The sequence below is a fragment of the Lactuca saligna genome, chromosome 4, assembly GCF_052625555.1.
Source record: "Lactuca saligna cultivar CGN05327 chromosome 4, ASM5262555v1, whole genome shotgun sequence".
NCBI lineage: Eukaryota > Viridiplantae > Streptophyta > Magnoliopsida > Asterales > Asteraceae > Lactuca > Lactuca saligna.
The window spans coordinates 279,900,490-279,913,929 of NC_136420.1; positions in this window are offsets into that span (position 1 = coordinate 279,900,490).

Below are 13,440 nucleotides of genomic sequence, written 5' to 3' on the forward strand. Positions count from 1 at the left end.
TTAACAATGTTAAATAAATATCAAACCTAAAGTGTAATTATAAATAGACTAAATTTCAATTTTAAAATAATATATTTACTACTATTTATAAAGTTATGTCTTATTTTTTAACATATTATACTTAATTTATTAGATTTAAAATGTTGTTGCATGTAAACCTTTATCAGTTTAAAGCTATAATTTTTGAATAGTTTGAACAAAATACTTAAATTGTTAATTTAAATATAACATTACAATGTCAACTTAAATATAAATTTCAGTTCCAGTAAAAAAACCAAATATTATTTTATAAATAGTTAAAAGTGATAAATTATAATGATAAATGCAAAAAACTAAATTGTAATATCAGTTTAACTAAAATATTTCTTAAATATATTTATATAATTATTAAAAAAATTTCAAATAAGTAGTTTAAAATAACTTATAATAACAATAGTTAAAAATAACTCTGTATAAATCATTATATTGTTACCTTTAAAATCAAAATATAATGTTTGATGCTTTAAATAATTATAATGAATGAAATTAAAACATTAAGCAAATATACTTTAAAAAATTAGTTAAAAATAACAACTATAAATAATATTAAACCATATATAATATTTAATTTTATTGATGTGTAACTCGCGAGTAGAAGTCATTCAAACGATTGAGATTATGAAGCTATAATAAATGTATATATTATCATATAATTCAAAATAATCAATATATTATATTAATTTAGTATATACAAATTATTATATTAAATTTAACAACAACGTTGTTGTTATAGTCAAAAAATCATATATTTGTAAAGACTTCAACTATATAGGTGTTTCTGCGCAATGCGTGTGTATTCGCCTAGTTCGACTATAAAAGAAGACCATTGCATCTAATCTTTCTTTACAGGAACCTCAAAAGGACGAAAATCGAAGACGTTATACTAAAAAATTCGACATTATATTACATCTTTAATTTCAAATAGTTATGTTCTTGACAGTATATGTTAGCTCGTCCAATAACAATGACAAATGCGGAAATAACAATTTTGATTCTTATACAAAATCATCACTACCAATGCATGATTGGATGAAAAAACGCTACAAAGGGCTTTGAAACGAAACAATGAGCAGGGTGTTGAACAATGCAACGTTGTTATTGCATGTGACAACAATATCATAAAAAATATAACACAGAAAAAAATGGATTGATAAAGTTAAATAATAGATTAAAGAGACGGAAAAATAGATTAATAGCAACTCCAACCATTCCACTAAAAATATCATTAAATTGGTGTATTTTTAACACAAATTTTTTTTTTACTCCAACCACACACTAAAAATTTACATTAAAAATATTTTTTCATATTATAATATAAAATTGAATAATTATTAAAGTTGTAAAAGTTATAAATCTAATCAAAATAATATTAAACAATTCAAAAAGTTATTTTTGTGTGATGAAAAGTGTTACACCAAATATATAGGTCACTATTTAATTAAGTTTAGTGGTCCATTGTAACATATTTTCACACCAAACAATTATTTTTATGTATCCATTGGAGTTGGTCTAACAATGGCAATGACATTTGTTGTCAACTTCTCAGTGAGTGCGTCGAGATAATTATTTAATTATTTTATATATACAAAATGTATATTGTTTCTCTCTAAAAATCTAGGAGATTTTGTAAACTTTAATATTTAATTACATATTTTTTATATCATAAAATAATAAAACATATATTGTATGTTATCCCCAAAGAATCGATACCAAACATGACACACCTACGATATGCATGTCAGCCTGTATAACAGTATGCTATAAGTGCAAGTCTCAACCAATAGTCAATGACCACAATAATATACAAATAAAAAAACTCATATCCTCTCAAACCATCTAATTCACGATTGATACTATGTAAAGTTAACTTTGTAATCACGATATGCTATTGGTTTCATATTTCCCAATAAGAAAGTGCACGTCAGGTTGGAGTATTGGTGATCATGGTCCGGTTCGGTGTGGTTTTTGATCAAAACCGAACCGAAAACCGTAACTTCGGTTTTTTGAAATTTAGAAACCGCACTGTTCGGTTTTTATGCAGTTCGGTTTTTGCGGTTTTCTATTGCGGTTTTTTGCGGTTCGGTTTTTTTACGGTTTTTTGTTAGTTTTTGTTTTTCCTTTTTACTAAAACTCAAGTAACTCGGCGAGTTACTTTACGATGAGTGCTAATCATTTTTTGGAGATAAACCGATGCCACCACCTTTTGGTTTGAAATCAAATTACATAACCACTCATCCAATACGTTTCTAATGTTTGAACATAATATAAATTTAATATAATATTTGTTTCATAGATACATGCGATGATATCAATTAATGTAGTTATAAAAATAATACTATCATTACTATTACTTTTCATATTTAAATGTTAAAAAATATCATAAACGTTATTTTTTTATTGTTACTAACACTGAATGTATGCTTAAAAATATACAATCATCCTCCGATAGATAATATATATATATATATATATATATATATATATATATATATATATATATATATATATATATATATAATTTTAATTGTTATAAGTTTTTGGTTCTTACAAATATCAACAAGATTCCGAGCTACCATCACATTATAAAGTTGTTAGAATTGCCCTAGGGACTATTCCCCAGAAGTAGGCTTTAACGATCAAGTCAGATCGGTGTGTGGGATGAGGTTGTTTCTCCTAGCAGGAGAGAACCACCTTGGTGCAAGGGAGAGTGTATGGGCATAGTGGAGGTTGATCTCCCAAGGTAAGAGAGGCTTGAGTAATGGAGACTGAAGGTAGGAGCAGGAGTCTAAGGTGGAAGTCCAGGGTTAGAAAAGATCCCCCCTCCCCCCATCCCAAGAAGGAGAACATATTTATATATATATATATATATATATATATATATATATATATATATATATATATATATATATATATATCTTAATTACCTTATAAAGCATTTTTGGTCAAATGCTGAATTTTAAGTCGTACAAACATATAATGAATTTGTACAATCAATTTATGCATTACAAAAAGAGTAGAGTACATATGGTCAACAGTTGAACAGGTCAAATCTCTTATCCCTTATTCTTAGGCTATTTTGACCCGGTTCATTCCTTATCTCCGTATTTCCTCAAATCTCGCAAACTCTGTTCACAAATCTTGGATATATATCGTTGACGTTTCCATTTCTAAGGTTTAATTTATCTTTCAGCATACAACAACCATTGTCACACTCGTCGCTTGGCGCGGGTAAACGGCTAGTGTGTGTGTGTGTGTGTGTGTGTGTGTGTATATATATATATATATATATATATATATATATATATATATATATATATATATATATATATGGGGCAACTAGGTCAGAGGGAGTTAGGCCAGGCCATGAGCCAACCCAATTCAGGACCAGGCTGCTAAGGGTTGTGCTGAGTTGTTAGGCAAGACTGCTAGGCGGAGCCGTCAGGAAGCATTGTCTCGCTGTCCCGCTGGCTTGCCAGAGCGCCGAGAATTACGTCTTGTAAATAGACCTAACGTCATCGTTATACATAATAAAATTTAAGAAAATATGTCACTACAGTTCATAAAATAAAACATAATATTAAAATTTATATAAATAAAATTTAAATTTGTTCAAAAATAATATCCCAAGCCAATAGCTACAAAATCCAATCAAATACAAATTCAAAATATATAAAAGATTCAACAAAACACAATGATTTGTATGTACTTCAACGAAGAATATGTCTTTGTCTTCCACGGATACTCACCAATGATGATCTACAAGACTATGAGCATTTCAAAGTACATTCGAAACTGTGTGGATACAATTTTGTATTTTGACTTCTCCAGACCAACTTAAGAAGGGAAAATGAATTAGTCGTCCGAAAGTCTCAAAAGCTGACTTTCTCCTAACCAGGATATATGATGAATATATAAGTGACAATAGGTAGATGACATGTGGCATGAGATTTGATCTCGAAAAGTTTAAATTTGAAAAACAAAAATATAGTGTTCAACAATGAAGGATTTCAATATTATCTTTTGTTGAGGTTTTGATAGTATATTCCGACTTTTAATGCAAAGTACACCTAAAAATTTTCGTTTTGAAATCATAAATAATAATACATATGGTATATTTCCATATTGACAAATTGATACAAGAAGCTATCAAAAGAATCTTACAATAATTTTGTGTAAGGATTCAAGACGGACGCAACCAACTGCATACCTTTCTACCAAGTCTACATGAACCTGAAAGGCACACACGACAAAATGGCAAGCTACAACGAACTTAGTGAGTAACATGTACGATAGGATATAAAACAGGTATATAACTAAAAATACATCATCACATTCTTAACCCATACAATTCTAATGTGCCCTTTAGTTAATCAGTATAGACTCAAATTGGGTGTAAATGTATAATTTTCCAATAAACAAATTTACAACTATTTAAGTTGTTATTTCAACCATTAACTACCCATAGTAGACTTAAATCCATATAAGTTAATATCAATTCCAATTAACTTCTTCTCAGTAGTATCAATACTACCAACTTATCCAACCAACGTTACTCTTATTGGCATTACAATAATACAACTTCCACTACAACATATTCTTTTGCAAGTATAGAGTTACAAACACCAAATCCACCGTTAAATTGCAATATTTTAGTGATAATAATACAGTCACCAAGGCTATCATTATTCTCCCTTAAAATTTATAAGTATAGAGTTATAGGAAACAAGTCCTTTATTTTTTTGTAATTGTCCAACATCGATCTACAAGTATATCGTTACAGACACCAAATCTTCCATTAAATTATATTCATGTGACCACCAGTTTACCACCACTTCATGGTGGTTTAATAGTGTTGTGTTTTTCATCCAATTTGTTGAGTATTAAGCACTTAATGGGTTTGGTTTAAAACCTAAACCCATAAACCTCTTCTAATGGGTTTTGAGTGAAGAAGTGGTTTAATATGTTCCACTTATTCAAAACATAATTCAATAGGCTCATATATATCTATTAAGATGTTCTTGTTATATCACTCTACATGGTTGTCTAGAACTAGTATTTCACTTAAATGGATACATATGAGCCTATTGGGTGATGTTCTGAATAAGTGAAACATAAAAAGGGTTTAAACTTAGTGATTTTGTGATTTCACAAATCTGACCCATATATTTTAAAAAATCATATAAAAATGGATTGCCCAAATTGAAAAAAAAATATTTCCATGAAAAGGTATGGATGTGTAATGTCACCCATCCTATGTTTTGATCTGATTCCAAGCACAAATGTACCGTTTTTTCAATTAATGCAGATTGGTCCGGAAACCCATTGATCACATTAATCATTTTGTAAAATTCATAATTAAATGTAGAAATATCCAGATTATATAAGGTATTGGCCTGGAGCTTGGTAATAGTGTTTAGTATATTCCCTAAAAATTCCTTAGCATGATTTCATTCCAAATTTAGATGGAATTGGCATTCTTTACAAATTGGTTAAGTAAGATGGTTGTTCGTTTCAAACTTCTTGTAAAATATGTAAATAATTCTTGAAAAAATCCAATTAGTTTGAGGTCTTGAGCTTACTTTAGATAAAAGACTCTAGTTTAATATATATATATTTTTTTTCATGGAATGATCCTTACTCCTATGGTTTTGGTGACCAACTTTACTAACTAGTCAAAAAAACATGGTTGATTTTTATATTCAAATTGTGGATAGAAAAATAGTATAAAACCCCAACTTTACTAACTAGTCAAAAAACATGGTTGACTTATAATTTGGATCCATTCCTTGATGAGATAAGGACTTGAAAACCACAAAATACCATAAAACATACGAGTTTACGGTAGTAAACTCAAAGGAAAATGGTTTGGGAACAGTAAAATCCAAATAGGGGTGAAATGGTGCCCTAGTTCCTTCCAAAGACACATACTTCAAGTAGAAAAGCTTCTATGGACTTTTAAGGCTTCAAACAATCAAATGGTCAAGAATGTATGAGCTTACGGCCGTAAACTCAAGAGTTTACGACCATAAACTTTTTGTTGGTGGCCACAAAACCATAAACTCCATAAAGGAGTTTTCCTTGAACCCCAAACACGCTAGCCTTTGCCTATAACACTTAGATGCAATCCTTGTGACTTATAACACTTTTATAAGGTGTTTAGCATATCCTAGGGTGTCTTATCTTTGTTTATTAGTTGTTTAAAGACTAATTATATACATATGTGATATTATATGTTAACTACGATCATAGAGTGTGTTCAAGACTTCACTTGACACCTAGCAATCCTGTTTCATCAGTTCATCCATACCACTCACCTCAGGTGAGTTCATACCCCTTTAATTTACCTTTTAAATGTTTTTAAATGCTTTTATGGGGGGGGGGGGTTACTATATTTATTATCTCAATCACATGTGATTAATAACTATCAACAAGTGAATCTCTTACTTTCAAACTGTTTACTTCAAACTGTCTTAAAAACTCTTTTACATATCAAATGCTTTTATGAAACTTCTTTTATACTTTAAATATTGTCAAATGCATGCCTATGTATGTATAGTTATATAAGTAGTGTTTAAAGGACCAAGGAAGGCTAGCTCGCTTTATCTCCTTTTCCTCGTTGGGATGTGGCTTTAAGGCATAAGTTATCCGTCTGAAGGTCGTCTAAATATTAGTTATATATTATGTATACATATATAGACATAAAATTTCTATCATTCAATTCAATACCCTTGGGTAGCAAGGGCATACGTTGATATTCATAAGTACAAGTCATATTACTAGTAAGCTACAATAGGCCTAGTTTAGGAAGTTACTAATACTATTACTAGAACAATAAATCATACAATGAGTCAGTTCATACAATGAGTCTGTTCATACATGAGTCTGTACAGTACTATACATGTTAGATATAGAGAGAACACACAACACGTCTAGTACACACAATACATTACTATACAGGCTAGACAGAGAAAGAACACACATTACGGCTAGCACATACATTACATATACATTCATTAGTTTTGTGAGCCACTAAAAGGGTCATGGCACTACCTGCCATGACCGTTTTTGTATCCAGAATCTCCTTAATTGGGGAGCGTATGAGTTTGCATATAGATCGATACTAGATTGACTATCCTACACCTTGCTGCTCGCTACAGCGGGACTTGGAAGTCTACGGGTGCCAAATGGCATTTCTTATGGCGTCTTACATCATCGTTTTACTATTGAGTCGGTAGTAGGGTACAGGCCGATCACACGGTACTTTAAATAACAATTGGTTTAAGGTAGTTAGTACAACAGTAGTTACTTAATACAATACTACAGTACTATAATATTTCTCCCATTACATTCACTTTGTGAACTTTCACACGATGCACGGTAATGTAAAAACTATATTTTTGGTTAATGATAGTCGGATTTGGGATAATACACACTCTTTCAAGAGACACACACACAGTTACTAGATGCCTTGGTAGAAGGCTACTCTTAGTAGGGAACATAGGGTTTTCTAGGATAGTTCAAACAAATACAAACTTTACAAAACTTATACCTTACAAACATATTACAAATACTTTCATACAAACTTAGATGCTAATATACTTATGATCTCACCAGCTTTAAAGCTGATACTAGCTTTCAAAATAACTTGTATTCTCAGGTCACCAGTAGACAGGTACCGGTGCCAAGTTTTTTAGAAGATGGAGCTTGTTCAAGACTCCTCTTTTATTTTGATGTACTTTTTGGTGTCTGTTTAACTTGACAGAACATACTTGTATGAAATTATATTATTAATGCAATGGATGATGTTGTTGCTTGTTTACTACTTTGCATTGTTGTGATACTATACATGACGTCCTCCACCCCCGAACGATTCCGCCGTTCAGGTTTTGGGGTGTGACATATTTATATTGCATAAAAGATAAGGAAAATTTCTTTAATAATAATTATAAATCTTTCATGGGAATGAGGATAAGAGGGGTGAATCGGTCCACTAACAGACTGTCATCATGACTTTAAAAGTAAAAACTAAAGTATAATATTATTATTATAAAGTAGTACTTAAAAGGTGAACTATTTGGATGTTATTGTTATGGATTGTAGGTTTTCATAGAGGTAGGAGTTCATATTAATCCATCCTTATAGTATTACTCAGTCGTTTTTATTGTTCATGTGATTTACACTAATTTGCTTGTTTTATTAAATTTGTGTATGTGAACGTGTAGTGTTGTCCATGAGAAGCCCTTAGGGGAACTTGAACATAGAATGTATAATGTAGTCCAAGAGAAGAGATTTGTGGAAAATGGACAAGGAACAACATATAGCTAGGAGAAGACCTTTGAGGAACCTGGGAAAAGAACAGAATGTAGTTTGTACAAACAATATGTGTTAAGAACTTATGTGTTATGTTATTATGTGAATGTATACGATTAATATAATTGGTGAGTAATGTGTATTCTCACTAAGAATTTTCAATTACCCATTGTTTATTAATCCTTTTTAGGACCCTCCGGGGTAGTCAAATGAACGTCATGACGTGACTGCTATCATCATCTTGCTTTCTAGTGGATTTCCTGTATTATTATTTTTATGATATTTTGAATATGTAATATGGGATTTTGACTTCCATATTTTTGGTTTATGAAACAATTTTTGTAACTCTAATATTATATTTAAAAGTTTTAACGAAACAATGTTTTACTGTTTTTGGTATAAAGAATACATTCTTTTACAAATGATTTTCATAATCAAAGTTTAAAAATTATGATTTGAAATAAATTTTTTCAAAGGTGTCTACTTTTACAAATGAATTTAAATATTAAAGCTCATGATTTCATATATTAATATTTTTTAAAAGAAAATTTTTAATTAGGACGTTACAGTAACTGTTTTGGTGAAAAATCTACTCAATAATTTTATAACCAAATTAGTATATGATGCATTTTGTTTAGTGATTGAAGGAAGAAAAATTGTAAATTGTTTAAGAGGTTAAAATTGTTGAAGATCTTGAAGAACTATCAAGATCTTAAAGATGTTGAAGATAAGTAAAAGATTAAAGATGTTTGAAACATATAAAGGTAAACATTCAAGATGTGACTCATGGTTACGAGGAAAGCCCTTGATCTTGGCTAAGATCTCTGACGCAAACCTCGAGAGCCGAAGATATTCGGGTTGCCTTTGATGTTTTTATTAAATAATTGAACGAGTACAAGTGTCTATAGAGCTTAAAGAGAGTGACGAAACGAGAGGTTGTGTATGTATCAGCACTGAGTGTTTCATGTGTATTACATATTTGTTTTTCGAGTGTACAACTATCTATTTATACATAAGGTTCCTAAGTTGAATCCCCAGAATCTCGACATTATCTCCTGATTTCGAGATTCTTGATGACCGGTCTTCCCTTATCCCAAATTTCCTGATAACTAAGTCTTTTCTTCACGTTTCCTATGATAATTCCGATTTGACCGGGTCTTCGTTGATGTTTTCAGCACCTAAATCATACAGGAGAATAAAAGACAAAATAATGGATTAATTTAGTACACTTCATAATCTTGACCAATATCTTATCCAAGATCTTAAGAAACATGTGTACTACGAATCCTACAGAAGATGTTAGTCATAAATTTTCATCCATAACAATTTCCCCTTAAAATCCAAGTTTAGATAAAAATTCAGAATTTAAATTTCAGAATATGGGAAATTTTCATAAATTATAAGATCTTTAGAGAATTCAAGTGTTTATAAGATCAAAAATGTTGTGGTATGAACATAAATGTTAAATATGGATAATACTTATTTATATAGTTTTAAAACTAATTGTATGTTCCAAAAGAAAACTTAATTCAAGATTAAGTTCAGGATAGGTAAAACCTGATAAAGCTCTTTAATTTGGAGAAAACTTGAAGGGTAATTTATTATGCAAGATCTCTAAGGTGCTGTTTGTTTTTTCGAAGTGAAAATTCATGAAGTCTGCAGACCACCTCTGCAATCCTCTGTAGCAGAAGAGGTGGAACAAACGGCTGCAGCCTATAATAAAAAGCATGTTTGTTTTTTTAACATCTGCAGACTGCTACAGTAAACTAAAATTTAAATAAATTAATTTTATAAACTGAAAATAGTTGTCAACACTGAAACTTAATAATTCTAATCTTAAACATTGAAACAATAATAACAAGAACATGTAAAAAAACAAAAATATAAAACTTAAAAAAAAAGTGTAAAAGAAGCTAATAGTTTTATTCTACAAAAAAAACTAATTTTAAAAAACACTAAAAAAGAAAATAATAAAAAAATTAAGAAAGTATTGCAAACGTTGTTTACAAATTTCGTAAAAAATTACACACGTTAAAAAAGATGTAACTGAAATTGAAAATATTATTAATAAAACGGTAAAAAAAATTAAAAAAATCAAGTTAAAAAAAATCGTGAAAATTATAAAAATAAAATTGCATCACATCTGTAAATAAAAAATTTAAGAAAATCAAAGTTTAAAAAAAAAATTAAAAAAAGTTATACAAAAATTCTTAAAAAAACACTTAGAAAAAATAAAAGCTGAAGAGGTTAGAAGAAGCAAATCAAGTGCTGCGCCACGCAGCACACGTGCAGAGGTTTTGTAGTCTGAAGTCTTCCAAAAAACAAACTGCTGCGAAAGAGAAAGTGTTGCGTGTGTGCTGCGCCACGCAGCAATAAGTGGTTTGAAGAGCTTTTTATAGAAAAACAAACAGCAGCTAAGTAAATCTTCAAAAGAATCTTGAAATATTCTGGAAAATATATTTAAAATTTCATGGGGATATACTTAGAGTTACTTAGGAATGTACTCAATGTTGGGATGTATATATTAGAGTCTTGTGAATAACATGAAAATTTTATGCCATTATAATCTTATGAGTAACATGAAAAATCCTAGGAGAGCCTAGGTAATGCCAAAATATATTTTGTATGTTGTATAGCATAGGATTGCGTACTATTGGAAGCACGGGATCTGTACTCAAGACAAGGACGAACCTAGGAATTCTAAGGAAACTTGTATAGTGAGAGTTCCCTCGAGCATTATGTTGATCGTTATATGTTTGTATTTCAGTTTTAGTATGGTGGTGATCACTCGAGGAGGAGGTTATGGCATTGGTTCTAGTTCTGGATCGGGTACAGAAATGATTGATGAGAGGCCCTAGACTTCTGAATCACATTCTAGGGGCCATTAAGGTCGGATTTGTTGGGGCAAGTATGGAAATCAACTCAGTGAGGCATGTCGGTTAGCTAGTTCGGGTTGTTATAGATGTGGTCAGACGGGTCATATGAGTAGGGATTTCCCCAAGAGTACATTGATTCATTTTCACTACAACCAGACAGACCATAAGAAATCTGATTGCCCGAGGTTGTCAGGAAGGGTAGTGGCGGCACCTGTACCAACCACCTTGAGGATTACTGATGGCCACCAGGGCAAGGCGGAGACACATGTGGTGAAGAGCAGGGCATTTCAGCTAACTAACGATGAGGCTCGATCAGCACTAGATATGGTTACGAATACCTTCTTATTCAATGATATGACTACTCATATTATGTTTTATTCGGTTGCTACCCAATCCTTTGTGTCTATTATGCTTAGTAAGAAGTTTAGTGATTCTCTAGGATTTTAGATTATCCATTGGAGGTTGAGATTGCTGATGAACGTTTTGTGAGTGCTTCGAGGGTTCATCGTGGGTGTGTCCTGGACCTGGTCAATGAGAGGTACTCAATTGATTTGGTGTTGATTCCTTTGCGAGGATTGAAGGTTATTATTGGGATAGATTGGTTGGGTCCCAAGAGAACCATGATTGACTGTGAGTGCTAGATACTGAGAGTTCGAACCCCAAGTGTGGAAGAACTGATTATTCCTAGGTAGAGAGCTTCGTATGGGCTGACTCTTTGTTCAGCTATGAGGGCCAGGAGATATCTTCAATGGGTTTGTTATGGGTTTCTGGCTTATGTGGCGGATACTCGGGTTGGGGGTATGACGGCATTGAGTGAGGTGCCCATTGTTTGTGATTTCCTCGATGTATTTCCTGATGATTTTCTAGGAGTGCCGCTCGAGAGGCAGGTCGAGTTCCAAATTAATTTAGTTTATGGTGTGGCCCCAATAGCCAAGGTATCGTACCTCTTGGCACCACCTGAGATGTAGGAGTTGTCTACGCAACTTTAGGAGTTGCTAAACAAGGGATTTATTTAGCCGAGTAGCTCAACTTGCGGAGCACTGACTATGTTCGTGAAGAAGAATGATGGCTCAGACACAATGTATATTCACTATCAGTGGGGGCCCGATCAGCAGTTGGCTTTTGAGACGCTGAGGCAGAGATTGTGTAAGGCCTTGATTCTCATACTTCCTGAGGGAATGGAATATTTTTTTGGTTTATTTGATGCCTTTATATTGGGTTTGGAAGTTTTTCTTATGCAGAGAGGTCATGTGATTTCTTACACTTCGAGGCAGTTGAATCCTCAACAGGCGAATTACCCTATGGATGATTAGGAGTTGGGGGATATGGTGTTTGCCCTCAAGATTTTGATGCACTATCTATTTGGGGTTAAGTGTACTATCTACACTGACCGTAAGAGTTTAAGTTCGATCAGCCAAATTTGAATATGTGGTAATGGAGGTGGTTGGATGTAGTAAATGAATATGATTGCAAGATCCTATACCACCCTAGGAAGGCCAACGTGGTGACCGATTCCCTAAGCTGTAAGGTAGTGAATGCGCCTATTCGAGATATATGTCTAAGGATGGTTATCATTTCTCCTTTGCTGGATTTGATCAAGAAGGATCAGGTTGAGGGATTGAAAAGCAGAATTGGAAGGTAGAGTGGATCAAGGGGCATATCCTTTTGTTCATAAGAGATAGTTGGGGTTTATTGACTCAGTGTGGTAGAGTTTAGGTTTCGACTACTGGTGGGGTTAAAGAAAAAGTTCTAAAAGAGGCCCTTAAGTCGAAGTTTTCGATCCATCCAGGGGCCACGAAGATGTATAGTTATTTGAAGTTGAGATATTGGTGGCTCTATATGAAAAGGGAGGTAGTGTGGTTTGTAGAGTGGTGCTTAACTTTTTGAAAAGTCAGGGCTGAACATCAGAGACCCCATGACAAGATGCAACTGTTACCCATGCCCATGTGGAAATGGGAGGAGATCACCATGGATTTTATCTCAAAGTTGCCAAGGACGGCACGTGGAGTTGATTCTATTTGGGTCATTGTCAATAAATTGAAAAATAGCATTCATTTTATTCCAATTTTCGAGAGTATATCTGTTGAGAAGCTAGCTGACATTTACAGTTGGGAGGTAGTGGTTCGGCATAGAGTGCTAGTATCGGTGGGTTCAGACCGAAATGTTCGTTTCACCTCCAGGTTTTGGTGGAAGTTCCATGAGGATTTGGTTACTC